Source organism: Myotis brandtii, unplaced genomic scaffold (assembly GCF_000412655.1).
Source record: "Myotis brandtii unplaced genomic scaffold, ASM41265v1 scaffold1163, whole genome shotgun sequence".
NCBI classification, from domain to species: Eukaryota; Metazoa; Chordata; class Mammalia; order Chiroptera; family Vespertilionidae; genus Myotis; species Myotis brandtii.
Genome location: NW_005354025.1, coordinates 865495 through 883247, shown reverse-complemented (window position 1 = coordinate 883247; position 17753 = coordinate 865495). Strand labels below are relative to the sequence as shown.

The 17753-nt window shown below is 49.3% G+C and overlaps 1 long non-coding RNA gene across 1 annotated transcript in view; it reads left to right on the top strand.

The window, feature by feature from the left end:
- The first annotated feature begins 697 nt into the window (after positions 1-697).
- The window catches only part of LOC102258951, a 53329-nt gene continuing 36273 nt past the window's right edge, over positions 698-17753 (top strand). Inside the window, exon 1 of the long non-coding RNA XR_001359598.1 lies at positions 698-772. This is a non-coding gene — a long non-coding RNA (uncharacterized LOC102258951). The remainder of the gene's footprint in view (positions 773-17753) is intronic.

Genomic DNA, 17753 nt, shown 5'->3' with positions numbered 1-17753 from the left:
GTCTTCACCTCTCTTCTTACCTGTTGCTTGTTCTTCCTGTCCATGTGTTTGCATGTGACAATCTCTCACTTTCAGTTCAGTGGCAGAGTTTCAACCTCAGTAGATTAGTGTGACCTTGCCCAAGTAGTTTCTTAGCTCTGTGATTCAGTTTTCCAATCTTCATAATTGGAAGTATAATTATTCCTTGCAGAGGGACACTAAGGACAGCAAGACAGCCCTTCATCAAGGCAAATGCTGCTTTCAACCAGTGATGGGCAGTCTTGCCCACCCTCTGTGTTCACGCCTAGAGGGTGGGCAAAGATTAGGAGTAGGCACCATCTGGTCACCAAGTGGTGCCAATGAACCAATGTGGGTGAATGGTCTTCTGACCTTGGCCTCTTTACTGTCGGTCTGATTAAGCTTAGAGTTATCTGAAAAAGATGATTCTGGCTTAAAAAGGGAGAAGGTGAGAGATATGCAAGGACTGGTGGGTAGGAGGCTCTTCAAAGGTGAGATAAGAGCCACACGGGATGGAAAATAAGCATGTGACAAGTTTAAAGTCAAAGGGATTTTGATTAGCAGAAGGAAGAGCTCCCTAATAACTAAGAAGGAACAAAACCCTGAGGAAAACCTACTGGAATGGGAGATGCTAAGCTGTGGCCTTTTGGGGGCAGTGATCTCATCTTTCTTGTTCACCATTGTCTCTCCAGGGCACAACAGAAGGCTTGGCTCCATAAGTATTGGTGGAATGGCCAACGGAGTGAATGAACATCTCTTCCTGTAGCTCCCTAAGGTAAGAGCCTTCCACACAGCATGCGCCCATCAACCATTGGCTGAATATTGAACAGGTGAGTTTTCTGGCTGCAGATACTGCTGCTCCTGCCCGGGCATGCTTTGAGGACCAAATGAATATGAGGGGGAAGTGAGCATCTCCAGGGGGGAGCTGGGAGGGGGGTGTCTGAGTGACTCTTCATCAGGTAGCTTAGGCACCTCTGCCTGGTCAGATTGAGGCATTCTGATGCCTAGAGGCCGAGGGTTGGACGGAAAGAATCACAGGAGCCCAAATATCTTCTTCCAAGAGGCATCAAATCAGTGGACTGAGGGAGAAGAGGACTGGGCCAGTGGAAAGACCAGAACTAACAGCTTTTCAACCAGGAAAACACCCAAGAGCCTTTTAACCAACAGGACTGGCCTTGCATCATAGATTGGGTTCTCTGGGAGGCAGATTCGAAGGTGGCGGTCAGCATGCAGGGTGCTTGTGAGGGAGTGCTCTTAGGGTCAACACCTGTGGATGGAAGGGAAGGAAGTGGGCCTGGGCAGAGGAAAAGTAGGGCTGTGAGGCCTCAGCCAACCCTATGGATGGTTCTGATGCTGGGATGATATTTCAGAGTTGCCCAGAGTTGGGGTGAGCCTTTACACTGCCATATCCGTTATTGGATGCAGGCTGCCCCAGGAAGAGGTGTTACCAGCTCTCTTCAGCTGAGGCACTTCCTGTAAGGGACTGATCGCTGGTGGCTTTCTGCCAATGGCAACCTCACTGGTGGCATAAATCCTTCAGTTCTGAAGGGGGGTCTGGGTGTGCATCGCAGCACCCAACACAGCATGTCATGCTCACTAACACTAATCCTTATCGAAATCCTACAAACTAGATGTTACCACCCAGTTTCACAGATGAGAAAACTGAATTTTGGAGAGTGTATCTACTTGCCCCAAGCCACAAAACTAGTAACAACAAGCTTACTCAAACCCAGTTCTTTAGGGCTCCGAAACCCTTATTTTCCAACTAGATCTCACTCCTTAGATTCATTTACCCTGCCCAAAATTCTTCCTGCTCAAACACGGAAAAATTTGACAAATAGCTTCCTCTGCATGAGGCCCAGCTACTCCCTCTGTAAAACAAGGAAGTTAAACTGTATCTGGTGTGGATGAGCAAAATTTGGGTTTTGTATATTTATCTGAGTAGAGGGTCCTAAAAGGTTTTTGAGTCTCAAAAGAGGTTGAGACATATCATACCAGATGGTGTATTATCCTCTTCAGCACATACTCTTGATTCTGCACCCTCGAGAGCCGAAAACCACGGACAGCACCAAAGCCATTCAACACCACAGTCATGCCCTGAGGTCTGTGGCAAAGTCCCACCAACTTCCACACTGACCCAAAGGATAGATGACGGAAGACCCCAGACTGCCCAGAATCAGTGGCATAGGAAGTCAGAGCCTGTAATACACGCAGATGGCATTTCTCTTACCCCCATTTGTGTGTGTGTGTGTGTGTGTGTGTGTGTGTGAGAGAGAGAGAGAGAGAGAGAGAGAGAGAGAGAGAGTCCCAAATGTTGCAGTTGTCCTCACAGTGACATTTCCCCCATCCTGGGGGCCTCCCGTTCTTCTCTCCCCAACAGTGACGAAGAGGGTATCGAGCCGGGCAGTGGAGTACCCCAGTGACAGATTAGCTCTGCCAACCACCGACACAAAACCATTTGGTGTGGGGAAATGATAGATGCTAACACTCATTTTAAACACAGGCAACTGAATTCCTGCAGACAGGCGCCACGGCTGGAATTTAGGGCACAGCTGCTAGGTTCAGATAAGGTGCAGAATCAGCCCAGCATACTGCGATGTTACTTAATAATGAAAATGTGGTGATGGATGCTGCTGTCTCGAGGATATAACCTCCCCATTTGGAGGTTTTCAGCTCCCAAATCATCCATTCCACCGTTTTTCCCCCTTTCTTTTTTTGGAAAGGCAATGTGGGGGAGAGGTGGGTAAAGGATTTGGTCAGGGTGCAGGGGGGTGGGGAGAAGGCACCTGGCAGCAGGAAGCTCATGATCCTAAAAATTTTTGAAAAAGTCCAGAGAGCTTAGTTTGAAATAATTCAATTCTGGCAAACTCATCTGGGACAATGAGTTCAACACAAAAGACAGTTAGACCAGTCAATATTTTTATGGTCAAGGGCTTCATTTACTACTCCCCTCCCAATTCTATGATGTCACAAAGAGCCAATCAGAGTTTTTGATACAGAACAACTCACACCTCTCTCCTGAGCTGCAGCAGGGATATGCCATTTACCTACTGCCCCCTGAGCTGCCAGTGTTCCCTGGAGAAATCCTCAATTGGCGTGTCCAGCGCTGAGCTCTTCCTCTTCCTGCCCAAACCTGCCCTTTTTTTCTCACTTCAGAAAGTGGCACTATCCTAGACAGATACCTGGACATTATCGAGGCTCCTTCTCCCTCATTTCCCGTATTCATCCTCCCAATCTTGCTATTTTTATCTCCCAGATCACTCTCTCTTGAATTTACCCACGTTTCTTTATCCTCATAGCTTTAAAAGACCTCACCCTCTTTCCCCTAACTAGCCTCCTGGAGTCTGGTCTTTCTCTCCAATCCATCTTCCATCCTGGACATTATGTTATTATTATTACCCCACGTTACTCCTCTGCTTAGTCCCAGCCTATATCTGAAGCATATCTTTCAATGTACATCGCACTTTTTGTTGAAACCATATGAAACACATGCTTATTTCTGCCGCTTTGCCTTTGCACATGCTGTTCCCTCTTTCTTGCATACCTTCCCTCCCCGTCATCTACCTGAAAAGCTCCTAATCATTCAAGATTCAAATGTTTCCTCCTTTGAGAAGTCTTCTTTACCATCCTCCCCAGCTCCTGATTTTCCTTCTTTTGCCTGTGCTATTACAATAGTCATCCTGTTTTACAATGATAGTAGCCATCATCACCTCACTGGTTAGAACTGGGTTCAAATCCCTTTTTCACTATTTATCCACCGTATGACCTTGAGCAAGTCATGAACGCTCTCTGACCCTCAGTATTCTTCTACAACATGGGGATAATAATAGGACCTATCTCATCAGGTGCTTGCGATAGACATAAATGATAATATAAAGCATCCAGCATGGACTCTGGCACATAGTGAGTGCTTAATAAATACTAATTCTTCAATAGGGAAAGGTCATTAACCTAGAGCCCATGACAAACTTGGGAAGTGGTGTTCCAGGTTGGGGGTCCCAGAAGCAGAGCAGATAGGGAATCGGTGCACGGGGTTTATTGACGTAGTGCTCTTTAGAAAAACCACTAAGGAGGGAGGGGAGCAGGAGAAGGAGAGGGAAGGGGACAAGCAAGGATGTTATCTCAGGTAAAGTCTACCCTTGGCTTGACCCACAGAGGGCTCTGGAGCATAAATGGCACCACAGGGTGGTCCCTGACCTGAGATAAGGAGGGCAACCTTTTGTACCCCATTGCCAGCTGTCACTGGCTGTGGGCTGCCCTGGGCTGAGAAAGGGAGTTGGAACCTCCCAGAAGAGGTGGCCTCGATCAGCTAAGGGCAATTTTGCAGAGAAGGGAGCAGCCATTGAGCAGGCATCCAACCCTAAGGCAGCAGAAGGATGGGTGTGTGCCTGGGAAAAGGGGTCTGGATTAGGCACTAATGGGATCCACTACAGCAGGGATGGGGAACCATTTTTCTGTCAAGGGCCATTTGGATATTTATGCCATCATTCATGGGCCATACAAAATCATCAACTTAAAAATTAGCCTGCTCGCCTACTGGCGTGGCTCAGTGATTGAGCATCGATGTATGAACCAGGAGGTCAGGTTCAATTCCTGGTCAGGGCACATGCTCAGGTTGTGGGCTGGATCCCCAGTGTGGGGTGTACAGGAGATAGCCAATTAGTCTCTCTCTCTCTCTCTCTCTCTCTCTCTCTCTCTCTTTCTCTCTCCCCCCCCTCCCTCTCCCTTCCTCTCTGAAATCAATAAAAATATATATTTAAAAAATTAGCCTGCTATATTTGGTCAAACATTTAATTAAGTCACCCCTAATAACTTCTCAGGGCCAAACCAAATGATTTCGCTGGCCTTATATGGCCCATGGGCTGGACAGTCCCCACCCCTGCACTACATGTCATCGGAGAGTGTCACTACTTTCAGGGGCTGTTTTTCATGGAATGAAGGCAGAGTCCAAACTCTATAGCTGTCTCAGGCTTCATTCACGCAAAACTTCATGTATTCATTCAAAAGATATTTATTGAGCATCTCCTATGTGCTGGTACTTTCCTAGTTGCTGAATATACACTGGAGAGCAAAAAAGTATAGTGCAGGGGACAGCTGTGCAAGAAGTAATCACACCAAAAGATGAAGGTCTCTAAAGAGAAGGAACTCAGTTCTGGGAGGGTGTATAAGAGAGATGCAGGTCAGCCGGCGTGGGTGGGGAGGTGTGTGTGTGTGTGTGTGGGGAGGGGCATTGAGGAAGGCTTCCAGAAGGAGAAACTTTTTTAAAAAAAATATTTTTTAATTGATTTCAGAGAGAGTAAGGGAAAAGAGAGAGATAGAAACATCAATGATGAGAGAGAATCATTGATCAGCTGCCTCCTGCACACCCCCTACTGGGGATTGAGCCTGCAACCCGGGCATGTGCCCTTAACTGGAATCAAACCTGGGACCCTTCGGTCCACAGGCCAACACTCTATCCACTGAGCCAAACCAGCTAGGGCCAGAAGGAGAAACGTTTGAGTGCTAGCCTGAAAGATAAGAACTTACTAGTGAAAGATGGTACTGTAATTAGGTGGGGAAGGGGAGATGTGTGGTTCTCTTCCTATTTCTTTCTTAAAGTCCTGCTAAAATATGAGGGAGTGCCACTGCCTTAGAGTTGTCAGTCATTTGCACTTGAGTATGAGTGAGATTTTGAATTTTTTCTTGAAAAAATAGTGTTGAAGGAGAATAAAGATAAGATCTGGGAGCACTGAATATTTTGGGGAACACTATGAAAAGGCAGAAAAGGGGAGTTGGGCAGAAAAGGAAAGCAAGGGCTTTGAGACTCTGCTGGTTTTCCATTGGCAGCAGCATCTCCTGCCCTCCCTCCCTCTCTCTCCCAGGCCGTTGAAGCTGGTGAGAAGAAGCTTGGCTTGGAGCCACCCGCACCCAGGGTCTGCCTTTCTTGAAGCCAGAGGTGACAACTGCCTATGCAATATGATATAAAACCCTCCTCTCTGCCCTGCCTACTGCCAACACGCCAGTGGTCACTGCCTGAACCGCCCCCCCCCTCCCAATCAGCATCTCAAAGCCTCGGCAGCTCAGTTCTCTTTCTGGCTCTCCTGACCTTGGGCACGTCCCTTCCTTTCTTGGACACTAGGAGGAGGTTGCACTAAACTCCTCTGAGGTCCCTGCAGGCCTAGCTGTCTATTTGTTTCTTCCTAACTCACTTATTGCTCTTCTAAGGTAGAAATGTAAAGGTGGTGATCTGGAGAACCCCCAAGAGGGCTGGGGGACGCCTGGGCACTTGGAATGTGAGCTGGGCCCCTTCCTCCGTCCTCTGGATGGCAGAGGTTGTGGACTAGGAGTTGGGAGGGAGAAGGACACTGGAAGAGGCCTTCAGCCCCTTGCGGCCCTTTAAATGCTGCCAGAATGACTCCTGCTCCCCAGATTGCTTCCTGCGGCTGTCAGACACGCGTCAAGGTCAGGGGTGTGCATCTGCCCCAGACACAGCAATAATGGCTTCTAATGGACTGTAAACAGGTGAAGTTTGCTGCAAAGATGCTGCCGCTGCTGGAACAATAAAAGCTCCTTTCTCCTTAACCCTCTCCTGGATTTTGATTGCACCATGACTGCACTGTCTCCTAACAGCGCCTTCTTCAAAGACTTTCTTGCCTGGCATCCATCTCGTCCACCCTTAAAAACAGGTTAAGAGGAAGGGTATCATTCTGTTCATTTTACAGATGGGGAAATTGAGGCCCAGAGAGGGAAAGAGACTTGCCTGCGGTCCCAGTTATGATGTGGTATAGTTGAGGCTAGAACTTAAGGCTTGTCTGGTCTTATAGCCCAAGCTGCTTTGAGACCCTACTATATTCTGTCTGTGGCTCACTGATGATTTGCATTGGACTTTGCTAGGAGCTTCAAGAGACAGAAAGAGTGACTTTGAAGCCCAGAGTTCTAGATGGCAAAGTGAAGGCCTTTGAATCAGAGCAACCTGAGTTCAAATCCTGATCTGCCTTTTTTCTTGCTGTGTGACCTTGGGCTTATTAACGAATCTCTCTGAGCCTTAGTTTGCTCATTTCTTACACGAGCAATAGGATGCTTGTAAGGCATGAAGGAAACTATGTGCATGGAATGCCTGGCACAGAGGTCTTCTAAGGGTCAGTCCCCTCTCCTACCCCAGCTTGAATAAAACTGGGATGCCTGGGGCTGCCAGATGAAAAGCAGGGACCCAGGTTCCAAAAGCCACTGCTCCTCTAGGGATCCTCAAGGACATCATGTGCCAAGGTCATCATGTGCTAGGCAGACAGAGAATAGCCCTCCTCCCCCTCCCTCCAGCCCTGGGCCGGAGGGCAGGAGCGAAGACAGTGAGGACCATAAATAAGGGCAACGAGGAAGCAGTAATTTGGCTGCCATTTCCCGTCACGCTGCTACCTTTAGTGCCTCCATGTCACAGCTGAGGTTGGGGGGAGTTGGGAAAGGGGGAGGGGCACGTGGGGGGTGGGGGGTTGGATGGCTCCTTCCATGGGCTGTTTTTTTCTGAGCCTGTTAGAGGATCAGGAGACAGGAAGGTGAAGGAAGTGAGGGCAAGGCAAGTGGGGGAGAAGGGAGCGGGACCTCACCCTGGGCCCACCTACCCGTTACCCAGCTGCTCTCCCACCCTACCCCTCCATGCTGCCCTTTACCCCCACACGAAGAGCTGTCTCCTCTTGGATCACCTTCTCCCAGTGGACCCCAGAAGAGGGGCCTCTCCTTTGGACACCCACGTGCCCATGCTGTCATCCCCCACTTAATTTCTCTCAATAGCCCTTTTCATCATCGATCCTTTATTTACTTATTTTATGTTGCCTGTTTCTTTCCAGCAGATTGTCTCCTCTCATCAGACTCCCTGATGCAGAGATTTTTGCGTTTTACTCCCTGCTCTATTCCCAACACATAGATTAATGCCCAGCACATAGTAGGTGCTCAATAAAGTACAGAGTGTGTTTATGACTCAGCCACTCTGTTATCTCACACTTCATTCAAAACACATGGATGCAATAAATGATCCTACCAGTTCTGGGCACAGGGTTAAGTGCTAGTGAAATCTAAATGAACCACACAGGACCCCCACCCCTTAAAGTAGGCGGGGGGACTCACAGCAAAGTGGTACAATAGAGGAGTTACGGTTATTGTCTCTGGAGTCGGAATGCCTGGGCATGCTTGGTGTCTGACTTTAGGAGAATTTCTTATACCTCTGAGCCTCAGTTTCTTCATCCGTAAAGTGGGGGTGGTCAAAGGTGTTGTAAGGAGTCAAAAAGAGTACTAGGAGTGCTCTGTGAATGAGGGCCATTGATCTGTGATTACTAGTATGTGTGCTCGAATGGAGGAGGAAACCATTGATGAGGGTCTGCTGGGAAGAAGCAAGTAATCCTGACATGGAAGTTCAAGGGCACAGTCTCAGAGGAGGCATCATGTGAGCAGAGCCTCCAGGAGCCCAGTGTCCCAGTGGAGGAAAGAGCAGGAGCAAAAGCAGAGGTGTAGGAGGAGCTGCGGGCTCCTGGTGTGTGTGTGTGTGTGTGTGTGTGTGTGTGTGTGTGTGTGTGTGTGTGAGAAGGAAGAGGAGGTAAGAACAAGGGATCTTTCAATGCTGAGGGGAGGGTTTGGACTCTGTTCCAGGGCGGTGAGAGTCACTGAAGGGGTTTGAGCAAGGTGGGGCATGACCAACTCTGGGATTTAAAATGTCCAAGATAGCCTGGATGGGGTTGAGGGGACAGAAGGCAGAGAGGGCTACTAAAAGGGGCTTGATATTCCAGGCAGGAGATTCTTAAGCTTAGACAGAATGTCAGGAGACAGCTGGGGGCTGGCAGTGGCACCCGGATCCAGACTCCTCGCTGATGGGCATAGGCCACCTCCACACCCATCCTGGTGCCCACTCTTGACCCCAAGAGGATACCAGGGAAGGGGAGAGAAAACCTGGAGCCTTTGTCCCCTGCCTCCTCCTTTAATATCTCTGGCCCTCAGATACCCTGGTCATCCACTCAGCCTGGTGGTGGAAATCCAGCTCCTTCACCTGCCAGAGGTGTGACCTGGGGCAGTCACCTTGTCCTTCTGGGTATGCTCCTTTACCTGAAAAAATGGGAACAGCAGAGAAGAGAATATCCCATGATTCCCTACACTTGCCGGGGGGAAAATGGCCCTCTCCTGGGCAGTATGCGAATTCCATGTGAAGCCTTCAGAAGGAGCCCGGTACACCCTGGGGGCTCAGTCAGCACCCTCCCTTTCTCCCCCTCCCTCCTTTCCTTAGCACTCAAGGAGATCTGCTTAGCACGCTATGCTCTGGAATAGCTGGCCGATGACAGCACTATCATCTGGACAGGACTTTGCAGTTCACACAGCACCTTCAATCCCATTCTCTCACTGGATGCTCCCGATTACAGGAATTATGAGCTCCCTTGTATGGATGAGGAAGCAAGTCCAGAGAAATTAAGCTACTCTCCTGAGGTCACACAGGACTCAAACCCAGGATGATCTGGTCCAAACCCAAAGTGTTTCCCCTTCAGCCTTTCCACCTCCCCAAGCATGTGGATTTCCTGAAGGCAGGACCCGTCTTTGATGACTTGATTCTCCAAAGTATCTCCTCCCAAGGGTGTGTGTGAACCAAGAGAAGATGCCACCAGGGATTCCTTGATACCTGCTATGTGCCCCATTCCTTATGTCTCTTCTCTCTAATCTCCGTGATGGACTCCATGAGCTGGGACTTGTTGTCTCCAATTTACAGATGCAGAAACCAAGGCTCAGAGACATGCCAGCTCCAGAGGGGCAGAGCTGAGATTCAAGCCTGCAGCTGTCTGAATCCATGGGCCAAGTTCTCTCATGGTGGGAGGCTGGTGGTCCAGCTGGCAGGGGTGCCACGGTCATCAGGGAGGAAAGGCAGGGCAGGGACAAGCTACACAGGCTTTGTCTGGGTCAGGTCTCTGGCTGGGGTTAGGCCTGGCCCAGCCCAGTGCCCTTGGGTCATGGCCCAGTTGGCTTCAACCCTCTGTTCCTGGAGCCCCTCTTCAACAAGCATCCTCACCAGACTTCCTTTGACTCCTCTAAGCCCAGGAGGGCCCTCTGGGCAGCCGACAGGGCTGTTGCACTTTGTGGCCCTTCCCAGGAACCAGGAGTGAGGCTTGGGGACAAAGTCCCATCAGGAGCCAGGCCCCATCCAGCAGCCGCCAAGCCAGTGCTCTTTCAGTCCCGACCCAAAACTCCCAGCGCTGCACACTTGGCCGCACTGACTCCACCCAGGGCCAAGGAGACAGGGAGGTGGGGCAGAAAGTACCCAGCACCTGAGTCAGGCAGCCTGGTTCAAGTCCACCCTCATCACCTCCTCTCGAGGGCCTTTGGAGAAGCCACTTTACCTCTCTGAATTCTCATTTCTTACTCAGCTGGTATATGGGGTGAATCTGTGCAAGGGTAGTCTTATCCCCATTTTACAGATTGGGACACTGAGACTCAGAAGAGAGAAATGTGATGGAAGCAGGCAGTCTGGTTCCAGGGGCTGAAATGCTCCTGATTCCTATCTTAAAACTAAGTGTAATGGAAACCTCACGCCTGTGGAGTTGGACCAACCTGTGTTTTCATCTCAGCTTCAGAGCTTATTAGTCCTGTGGCCCTGGGCAAGTCACTCTCCCTCTCTGAGCCTCAGTTCTTCACCCATAAGGGGTGAAATATTGCAAAAACAATAAGAATACGTGTAAAAGTGCCAGGCACATAGGTGCACAGTGAAGTGGCTCCAGTTACTGTTCCTCCGCCTATAAAATTAGGAGGTGGCCCCGGAAGATCTCGTACTGGGGGTGAAGTCTAACCCTCAGCTCCCATGAGAGCTGTTGAGGTGGTGGAGCTGCTCAGGTGTCCGCAAGCTACACTGGGCAGGCTTCCCGCTTCATCTCCACATGGGCCAGGAACCTGCAAGGTGGGAGCAGCTTGGGGGCGGCCTGCAGGAGGGGATCCATGAGAGGTGAGAGGTAAGCCCGGAGTCCCAATTTGCTCCTTGAGGTGCTATTACTTGGTGCCTCTGGAAGCCCTGGGGAAGCTGGGTCCCACATCCCGTGCATGGAGCTTTATCTTGAATGTGAAAGTGGCAGAAGGATCCAGAGCCTCTCTCGGTGGATTAGACCCAAGTGTCAGCTGCTGCAGTTCGGCTTGATGGAGGTCATGAGGAAGACTGACCTGCACCTGGGGGAGACTGAGGCCGCTGGCTTAGAAGATGAGGCAAAGGCAGAGGCCAGGCTTGCCACTGGCAGGAGGGATCAGGTAGGACTGAGTCAGTCTGGGAAGGTGCATGAATTGGATTTGGTGCACCAGGTCTGTCTGAGTCGGGAATTTAAGCAAAGTGGCCAGAGCTGAAGTTAGATAGGTGGGCAGGAGCCAAAGCCTAGAGGCCTCATTAACTGACTGGAGACAGGGGACTTGATCAGTGGGGCAATGGGGAGTTATGGGGGGACTCTTAATGCCTGGCAGGATGGCCAGCACCAAGAGCAACTCAGGACAAGCTGGATCCCATTGGCAGAAGTGGGCCCAGGGGCCTCTGATGGGAAGCGTGCAGGACTGCCCTACCATCCGGCCCAGCTCCCCGCCCCCAGGCCCAGCCATGATGGCTGCAGTGCACATCCTTCAGCGTGACATTGGAGCATCACTGGAGGAGTGGAGGGTGACGGAGCGCCATCCCGGGCGGTAATGGCTCCAGCGCCGGGAGGAAAATGACATAAATAATATCCCATTAGAGGTGCCGAGCTGCTCTGCTGAGTGCCTTGTTTTGTTGGCAACATTATGGGCTTCATAAACAGACTCATCTATTTTCCAGTCCTTGCTCTGGCTGAGGTGAGGTGGCAAGGGTGGGGGTGGGTGCCAGGGAAGGTGACTGGGGGCTGCAGAGGTGACGGCGGGCGGGCGGGAGCAGCAGGCTCCAGCCCTGGCCCTGGCTGCTGAGGGCCAGCACAGACCATCCGTCTCCGCCTCAGCCCGCACACCTCCCTCAGGATCACCAGATCTGCCTGCACTCCTGCCCACACTCCTCTTCTTCCCTTGGAATGCTCTCCCCAGCTCAGTCTTTAGAAATCATGCTACTTCTTTGAAGGCTTAATTCCGGTGCTTCCTCCTCCATGCAGCCCTTCTTGATTCTTTATTCTTATGTGACCTCAGGGCCCCCTTAGCTCCTGGCAAGGCAGCCTGGCATGCTAGAAGAAGCCCTTAGCTCCTGGCAAGGCAGCCTGGCATGCTAGAAGAAGCCCTGGCGACAGGTCAATCTGGTTTTAAATCTTGACCCTGCCACTTACAATCCTGGCAACCTCAGGTAAGTCCTCTAACTTCTCTGAGCCTCAGTTTCCTCTTGTGGAAGGTGGAAATAATATAGGCTTGTTAAGAGAGAGATCTTTTAGGCTTGTAGATATCTTTTACATTTCCATAAATAATTGCTTTTCCTATCTCCTTTGCTCTGTGTAGAGAAATTTGGGTTCTCTTCTTCCCAAAGGGACAGTGTATTTTCCTGTCTCTGTCCCTCCTGGAGACTGGCCTTGCCCTTTTTGCATAGCAGGTCTTCGGGGCAGCTGTGAGGGTGTAGGTAGAGGAGCTCTAGGCCAGGAATGTGGGCTCTGGGTCTTGTCCCAGCCAGAACACTGGTGAGCTCTGTGACCTTGGGAATGTCCCTTCTCCTCTCTGGGCCAGTCTTTCTCCAAGTGTAAAACCAAAGGACATGGTGGTCCCTTTCAGCTCCCACTTCTGGGATCTTAGCACCTAAGCCCTCCCCACCTGTCAGGAGATGGGGTCAGAGAGAATCAGGCTAGAATCCTGTTGTGGTGTGTGGCCTTGAACCAGGACTAAACATCTCTGAGTCTCAGTTTCTTTTCATGCAAAATGGAGACAACAGAGCCCACTTTGCAAGGCCGGTGTGAAACTTTAAAGAAATCATTAATTCAGTGGTATTTACTGAGCAGCTATTATGAGTCAGGCACTGTTCAAGATGCTGGTGAGCAAGACAATGATCCCTTCCCCCTCACAGAGCTCACATGTTAGTGGAAGAGACAGAGACAAAAACCAACCATCTTGTAAATAACTATTTAATTACCAATTGTGATACATGTTATAAAGAAAAAGAAAAAAGAACTAGGGGGACCTGACCTAGTGCTCCTGGTTAGGGAGGGCTTCCCAGAGGAGGTGATGCATGAGCTGAGATCTTGTGCTGGTTATCTATACTACCTAACAAATGAGCCCAGTGGCTAAATCAACAGCAGTGTTTCTGTCGTTGCTCATGGTTTCTGTGGATCAGGAATTCTGGAAGGGCCCTGCTGAACAGTCCTGGTTCAGGGCCCCTCACGAGGCCTCAGTCAGATGGTGGCTGGGGCTGGAGCAGCTGGGGGGCTGCGGCATCTCTTTCCCTCTCTGCATGTAATCTTGGGTCTTCTCCATGTGGTTTCCTGCATAGGCTAGCTCGGGCTTCCTCAGAGCATGGTGTCCTCTGGACAGTCATGCTGCTTACATGGTTGCTCAGGACTCTGGAGCCAGTGTCCTTGACCTCAACTCAGATGTATCCCAGTATCACTTCCACTGCATCCTATTCATTATAAGCAAGTCGTAGGGCCACCCCAAATCAAGGGGAGGAGTATCAGGATCATATTTTACTAAGAACAATAGGATGAAAGATTTTGTGGTGATAACCTTTGGAAAATACAATCTGTCATAGATCTAAAGGGTGAATAGGAATTAAACAGGGGAAGAGGGTTCTAAGCAGAGGGACAGCTGGTGCAAAGACCCTGGGGTGAATTTACGACTTAGTATTGAGGAAGCATTCAGGGACACAGTGGTAAATAAGGCAGAAACCCACGACCTTTTGAAGCATACATTCCAGTGGGGACAACAGACAATATCTAAATGCACAAATAAATTAACAACATAATTTTGGGTTGGAAAGTGTTGGGAATGGCATATATTGGGTGCTATGATAGCATGAGATTGTAGTCTGAGGTATTATTTCAGGCTTGGAAGACCTCTCAGAGGAGGTGAAAACTGAGCTGAGATCTGAGGATGACACGGAGTTGGCCAATTATGCAAAGAACAGGGGAAAGAGCTTACTCATCAGAGGGAACAGCATGTGCAAAGACCAAGAGGTGGGAAAGGACTTGGCAGTGTGGTTGGAACTGGGTAAGTTGGTGAGCAGGTGTGACATGGTGATGGACAGGGAAGGAGAGGCCAGAATTTGCAGAGCTCAGGAAAGCAGTTTGGATTTATTTCTAAGTGTGTCAGGGATCCACTGGTGGGTGTTAAGCAAGGCATCGATATGATCTGATTTTGTAACAAAGATCCCTCTGGCTGGCATGTGTAGAAAGAAGCATCTGGGTCAGAAAAGGAAGCAGGCAATCCAGGCAAGAGATGATGGTGGCCTGAATCAGGATGGTCACAGTGGAAACAGGATCACAACAGATTGGGAGACAGAACTGATCAAACCTAGTGAGTAGGCGTGGAGTAAGAGGAGGAGAAATAGGATGTCCTTTAGGTTTCTGGCAAAGCTTAATCTCATTTTACAGCCCAGAGAGGTTCGGTAACTAGCCCACGTCACACAGCACATCCGTGGTATCACCAGAAACAGAAGCAACCCATCATGCCCAGAATTTAGTGTCATCCTCTGAGCCAATTCTGGGCCTGGGTTGCTCTGTCAGGGGGTTCTTGGACCTCCTCTCTGTGTCTCTCCTGCCCCCACCACTCCCATTACCTCCTCTCTCTCCTCCTGGGATGCTGGTGGCTCTGGCTAACACAGGCCCAGCAGGTGTGCCTTGCCAAGCTGTCGGCATGATGAACAGCCTCCCTTGGCCGAGCAGATAAAGGTACACACACAGGTCAAGGGGGGCCCATGTAACCCATCCATCAGTCTGGGGAGCAGGCGGAGGGCTGGCACACCCTTGTGCCTGTTATCTGCCACAAATGTGTTTTTCCCCAAGGTTAACAGGAAGACTGACGGCCAGGCTCCTGACATCCGCTGGGCTGGTGCTCGCAGGAGCCAGCCAGGCTTCCCTCCCTTCCTTCCTTAGCCTCTGAGGGCTTCTTCCAGCCATTCCCAGGAGAAAGGCCCAGCCTCCTGGGTGTGGAGATACTCAGAGCCCCAGAACGGCAGACGTTTTAATCCTTGGCACTGAATCTTTGAAACTTAGACATACAGTGAGATGTACAGTGTCCTCAATTCCTTTAGGTGGGATTGTGCAGTGGTTAAATACATGGACTCTGGACCCTGACTAGCCTTGGGTTCAAATCCCAGTCTTGCCATTTATTAGCTGTGTGATCTAAGGCAAATTATTTAACATGCCTCATTAAGATAATAAGAGTGTTTATAACATGGGTGGTTGTGGGAGTAAAGGAGCTACTCTTTGTAAAGTGCTTAGAACTTAGTACGTTGCTCAAGTTAGTAGAGATAAAGAGTTCTTAAAGACACAGAGTCTTAAATTCTGAGTCTTAGAAACACAGAACCTTAAAACCTTTGAATCTTTTTAAGTTCATTGATTTTCAGGATCTTGCTATTTTATATTACTACTATAGTCACACCTACAGTGGGAGTGTTGAGAGGTGGCTTAAAGGGACTTTAACTCTCATTATTTCCATCACCTCTTTCTTCTTTTTTTCATGTGGACAATTGATAGTTTCTGAGTCTTATGTAAAGTGTCTGAAAATAGTGTCAAGCCCCCCTTCCAACCAGTTTGTTGCACACACATAGAAATTCTTGAGCATCCACTGCCTAGCACTTCACAGTCTCAATCTATCCATACATCAATCCATCCAGCCCCTCATCCATTTACCCATCCACTCTACCATCCATCCATCCATCCATCCATCCATCCATCCATCCATCCATCCTTCTATCTATCCATCTTCTCATCCAGACATTTATCCATACTCGTCATCCATCTATCCACCCATCCTTGCTCCCTCTCATCCATCTATTCATATCTTCTCTTTTCCCCTCCCTCCCTCCCTTCCTTCCTTCCTTCCTTCCTTCCTTCCTTCCTTCCTTCCTTCCGCAAGCACTTTTCTTTATTTTGTGCTACATGTCTGGCACTGGAGGCACCGAGATTTCTACAGCTCGTAAAGAGATCATTTTGATGCAATGTATAGGACCAAGACATGCCCTATATATTGGGAGCCCAAAGAGAGGCTGCCTATGGCCATCTGAGAAGGTTTCCAGGAGGAGGTGATACCTGAGTTGAATCTGAAAAGGTGAGAAGTTAGCAGGAAGGGCATGGGTATTCTAAGAACCAGCCTTGGCCCTGACTCCTTGGGGTGAGAGCTCACCGTAGGCCCATGAGGAAGGCAGATGTGAACTGAGATGCTCTGGCCCCCAGTGGTTACTCCCCTATTGTGTTAGGAGGTTGTAGTCCACGCAAGAAGCAAGGAGCTGGGAGTCAGATAATCCTGGAAGCAAGCCCAGCCCCCTCACTCGCATGACCTTGAGTAACTCACTCCCCCTCTCTGCACTTTAGCTCTCTCATTGGCAAATTGGTGATAGCAAAGCTTAGCTCACTGGGCTGATGATGGATGAGGAAGTAATCTGTAAACTGTCAAGTGCTGTGTATACTGTAAAGCCCGGTGTATATGCAACATGTTAACTGCATGTCTTAGCTCAGGGCCCAGCTCACAACAGGGGCAGAAAGGATTGCAGAACCAAATTATTCTGCCACTATATGTGTTCTGTTCCTCAGGCTCTTGACATTGTTTGGATCTTCCTAAGGTCCCTTATTAAAATGCCAACACCTTGAGAAGTGTTCATCCTTATTAGCTAATACCTTAGCTAGTGCTGGCACTTTCATAACAGTTAACACCTCTAGTTAGCAGCTAACTCCTTCACAGGAATCACCCAACATTCCGCTATAAGAAGCTTCAGGAACGGGCCAGGGGGAGCTTCTAGTGGTTTTGGGGCCCTAGGGGGAGAAGTTGGGGGCTCTGCAAGGAGAGAAGATTGTCTAGGAGGGACACCCCTGACACAGCTGTTTGGCCACACGACAATTCCATAGCCTCTCCCTTAAACTGTCCCCCAGACAGCAGTGCCCTGAGCCATCTCTGCCTCCTTCCCTTTCTGAGAGGCTTTGGACAAACTACCTACCCATTGGGAGCCTCAGTTTCCTCTTCTATTAAATGGGCCATTCAACCATACCTTTGGGGGGTCTCCATGCCTAATACCAGGCTTTTTAAATTTGCAGTGTATTTGTAGGTGGTACATAAACATTTTTTCATTTTAATAGTGATGGATTTGTATCAGTCAGCATAAAGAAAGTTATGCTGTAACAAATGACCCTCCCCCACATCTCTATGACTTTTAACAATTAGGTGTTCTTTTTTGCTCATGCTGCATGTCAGTCTGGGTCTGCTTTGTTTCATCCTTCTGAGAACCAAACTAAAGGGGCAGCCACTGCCTAGAATGCTCCTGGTTACATTGTACCGGGAAAAGAACAATGGTAGAACCACATGATGGCTCTTAAAGCTTCCATTCAGAGGTGGCACACAACAGTTCTGCTCACATTTCATTGGCCAAGTCAAATCACATGGCCAAATTTGTAGGCAGTGAGGCAGGAAGTATAATCATTTGCGGGGAGGCACCTGGTAAGAGGTGCAGGGAGTATTTTTGAATAGTAATATAATCTAGTACAGTACTTATTTTAAGGTGTATTCCAAAATACACAGCTATGCATATATATACACTGAGTGGCCAGATTATTATGACCACCCCATCAGTACTTTGTTGGGCCACCTTTTGCCTTCAATACTGCAGTGATTCTTCTTGGCATTGACTCCAC